The sequence below is a fragment of the Monopterus albus genome, unplaced genomic scaffold, assembly GCF_001952655.1.
Source record: "Monopterus albus unplaced genomic scaffold, M_albus_1.0 scaffold97.1, whole genome shotgun sequence".
NCBI classification, from domain to species: Eukaryota; Metazoa; Chordata; class Actinopteri; order Synbranchiformes; family Synbranchidae; genus Monopterus; species Monopterus albus.
The window spans coordinates 1,143,519-1,148,341 of NW_018127977.1; positions in this window are offsets into that span (position 1 = coordinate 1,143,519).

Sequence of the window (4,823 nt, forward strand, 5' to 3'; positions counted from 1 at the left end):
CAATATGTAGTTACATCCATAAATGCTGCTTAAAACTGTTCTGTGCCAAAAGAAAGCCCTATGTCAACAATGTCCAGAAGTGCAGTCAACTGCTCTGAAATGGACCATCACACAGTGGAAATGTGTACAACTTTTTAACTAATATTATGTACTGCTTTTAACTAATATTAACTCTGTTGCTAATGCTTTTATATGAATTTTTTTTTTATTTTCCTTTTATTATATTTGTTCCCCTTTTTAATTCTGTTTTTAACAGTTCTTGTGTGTAGGTCTATGTTTTACTTGTTTATGTATTTTCATTTTATTGATTATTACTTTTGTAGTTTGAGTACCACCCCCAGCATGGACTGTTCACACCTCTATCCTCCGGCCAGAGGTTCAGAAGTGTGAAATGCAGGACCTCTAGACTGAAAAACTCTTTCTTTCCAACTGCCATCAGATTTCTAAACAGCTGACTCAGGATCTACCTCATGTAATTCCACCTGTACTGTTTACACACTCAATTTGCACATGCATATTTGCACACTCACTGCTGACTATTTGCATAGCATACATTCTCTCCATTATTGTGTTGATGTATTTTTCATTATGGTTCTTTCATTGGCTGTTTTAAAGTGCCTTAGATTTTGTGATTTCTATTTTTTGTTATCTACATATCTACTTTATATTTCACTTATATTGTGTGGCATTCATGTGGACGGCAAAGTAAGAATTTCATTGTACAGGGAAACACATTTTCCTCACTGTGCATATGACAATACACACTTGACCTTCCCAAAGTTCCTAGTCCTGCTCAGAGGAGCTGAGCGAGGATACATGAGAAAAAGTCTTTGCGCCTTTATTGGTGACTGGACACATCAGAGGATAAAATGACTCATGCCAGTATAAACTTGTTTCCTCGATTCTTCTCTCAGTTTTCCTTGCATCTTCTCCTTGTGTTTTACATGGGCAGGGCTAACCACAAAGAAAAGACATGGAGGAGTAAAACATGACTTGGGATTCATTTTGTGTTTTTTGTCTTTTCATGAAATCCCAGACTGACTCCATGATTTTGAATGTGGAACCAATCAGATGCCTCGACATTGGAAGTAAAACTCTCAACATATAAAGTGCCTAAAACCTTTGCACAGTATCGTATATTTACCTCAGCAGTAAGTTTCTCCTCATCCATCATGATAACTACAACACCAAAAAGAAATGTAAGGTACAGTAGCTGGGATGTGGCCAATCATGTTACAGAATGTGACAAATACAATACTATTTTTCTGGGCCATCAAATAGTTTTGATGCTGAAAAATAGGACATTAGACTGGGTGGTGCTCACCCTGGGATTTAGATACAAACAGGTTCATTGCATTCATCATGCTGTTCCCCTGAATCTGGTGTAGTCAATACACGGCACGGCAATTACTGTCTGATGTGGAATCTTTTCAGCAGAACTGTTTCTATTTAAAACTGTATTTAAAGTCATTTAAATCACCCACCTTGGCAGCTCTATAAATTTTTGCTTTTATGTTTTTACTGTGGCACATTTATTCTACAGGTTGTGCTACAGAACCCAGTGTTGCTGTTTTTTAGGCCAGTATTGGTGCTGATATTTAAGAATTTAAAAATCTGCTAACTATATATATTTGTTGATATTTGTTTTGATTACACTCCTTAACTTTGCTTATTAAAAAACATACAAATATACTGTGTGTAGCAGAATTTCTGAGACTGAGATTGTCTCTTCAGGTAACAAAGTGTTTATTTGTCATATGCACAGTTAGGAAACGTGTTTCCTTGTACAGTGAAATTCTTACTTTGCCGTCCACATGAATGCCACACAATACAAATGAAATATAAAGTAGATAAATAAGTAACACAAAATCTAAGGCACTTTAAGCAGCAATTGCAGAAATATAATAAAAAATATATAAGAATATAATAAGAAAATGAGAGATGAGAGCAAAAAGACTCCAAAAGGGCAACAGATGCCCTCTTTCATATTATTTGTCCACTGAAGTAAAATCCTGGGTGGGCAAGTCAGTGTAGTAGTCCACCTAGGTGTCAATCAAACAAACTGAATTTGTATAACACCTGCCCTACAGGGTCCTACCACTGAATTAAAGCTGAGAAGCTGATGATCAGACAGAACCAATGTGAACAGTAGAAGTGATTTGAAAATACTTTGACATTAATGCACCTAAAATAAAGGTAACTTCATTATTTATATGCAAATAAAAAATTGATTTAAAAATAAAAAAAGAAAACAGAGATCAAGGATAATGAAAATTTCTGAGGAAATAAAAACAGCTGGAACAGGAAGACAAAATAAATGGAAAACCCCCCGATATGAATTTTTAGTCTATGTTTAAAAATATTAATATTAATTTTATTTTCAGCTCCTCTCAGCGCCTCTCGCTCCTCTGGCAGGCTGTTCCAGCAGCTTGGAGTGTAAGCTTGGAGTGTAATGGCTGAAAGGTTTTCATTCTATATTTTGGGACTTATAAAAGAGAAGAACTGTAGAAGCAGTAGAATAGAAGCCATTCAGCTTCTCTCTGTACTGCCTCTTGGTCACTGTGATGGCTTTCCTCAGTACGTACATCACAGCTTTGTACTCCGCCTTGTTGCCTGAACTGAATGCATGAGAGCGAGCACACAGCATGTGGCGTACCTGACTGTTCATCCAGGGCTTCTGGTTGGTTGGGGAACTTCATGGTTAATATGGTGGCCACAATGTTGTCAACTCAAGTACTAATGTACCCAGTCACATACTCAGCATAGTCCTGTACACTGACAGACAAGTCCTCCAAGGTGGCTGCAGCTTTAAATGCATCCTAGTCTGAGCAGAACAGTCCTGCAGGGTGCTCTCAGACTCTGGGATCCAGAGTTTAACTTGTTTGGTTAAAGGGTTTGTTTGTTTCAGTCTTGTTCAGTTTGTTTGTTTCATTACAGTAGTCTGGCCTGCAAGTTATAAAGGTGTGCGCTAGCTAGTCTGTCTGTATTGCTCAGACAGAAACAGCCTTGCTTTGGAAATGTTCTTGAAATAGTAAAAATGCTGTGGTATGAACACAGTTTCCTGCCAAAATGAGCACCAAACCTCCACTGTCCTACCAAACAGGCAGATGCAAAAAATAGAATTGACATTTCCTCTCAGCTCTACAGAGTATATCCCTAACAACATTTCATGTTTTAAACCGGAATGTGTATCTGTTAGATATTCAAAAGTACAAAAGCTTTCTTGGTCTTGGTTGCAAAGGCCAGTCAGTGCAATTTGTTGTTTTTACTTTGAGCTGCTGGAAGCAACATCTAAGAGCTGTTGTACCTTTTAGATAGTGTTTTGTGAAAGCTGGAGTGGTGATTAAAGTTCAGCATACTCTGACCTGACAATCCCTTTCAGTAATGCCTTCCATCACTGTAAATCACCCCTCAGCAAAACAGTAACCTCCTCAATAGTGAATCACTCAGAGTGACCTTGTCAGGGCTCGGGGCTCACCGCTTGATGTACCATGTGCTGTGTTTCCACTGTCGGACTCTAACGAGCGCTACACTCCATACTTCCCTTATCCATCACCAAGTGTAGCTTCTGGCATTGACGTGGACCATCCTGCTTTGTTTTTCCAGTGTTTTCTCTCTGTCGGTTGCTATTTAGAGGAGCGAGGGGCTGCTCTTTCACATGCAGTTAGCTGTGTGTTTACACATTGTGCTTGTTATGTTAATGCTTGAGGTCTGATGACACGAACTTTTAACTAATCACTGATGACTGCACATGCACCCCCTCCCCCCTGGAATTCCTGGTACTTGATTTTAGTACTATCTCCTGAGGGGTGCTGAAATTTAGCTCATGTAACACACCTCCATAGTGGAAACAAATGCAGAACCTGTGAGAAGTGTTACTAGGCGGGACATGTTTTGGTAGGTTCCTGTAGTGGAAAAAACCCTTTAGAGGAAAGCCAGACTTGGTGAAGATGCTGCTTATACCTGTTTAGGGGCATTTTTGACAGTTATTTCAGTGATTCTGTGTGGTTGCCAGTGTAGCTGAAATTATGTGGCTTCAGCTGCTTCACTAAACCCCTCTCACTCGCACTTTCTCCCTGTAGCTTAAAACAAACACAAAAAAAAAAAAAAAAAAAAAAATTACAGTTGTTAATTAACCCAGCAGGTCAGATGAAAAAGTGGTAGCCACAGAAGTGAATGCTGGGATACCACCTGCTGCTTAACAGCAAATACGGTCCCATAAATCCAGGCTCTCCCACAGTGGATTAACTTTCATCCATCTACCGTAGAATAGGTTAATGATGAGGGTTACACGAATAACTCTGTGGTGCGAACGTAAAAGCTTTTAGTTAGATCAGTCAATCTTTAGAGCTGATACACTGCAGGTGGCAAGTTTCCAACATTCCTTAATGCCTTTTGGTCAGTAACAGCACATCAAACCAACTTTTCAGAAAGTGGTATTTGGATCAACAGGATTTTATGGACAGAACATTCTAAGTCAAGCAATAGATTACCAATCAGAAAAAGGAGGTAAGTGATCCCTAGTTTGTTTGAGTGGCAGTGACTTTGTGCACAGCAAAAGCTGAAATTGTAACTACCCAGATTATCTAATGCATTTTTATCCAGTTGTGAGTCCTCGTCTTAGAGAGGTCAAAATCTAGTTTCAATGTCTTCTGTATTCAGGTTGCTATAATGCTTACATGATGCAACTGCTTCTTTGCTCAGTAGGTCTCCATATCAGGTATGCAAAGCTTTGATGGCAGAGGAACACTGAATAAAAACTATTTTGAGCTGAAGCTGACCTCATGCCAGCACCTGTTTGTAAAAGCAAACAAACACTATCT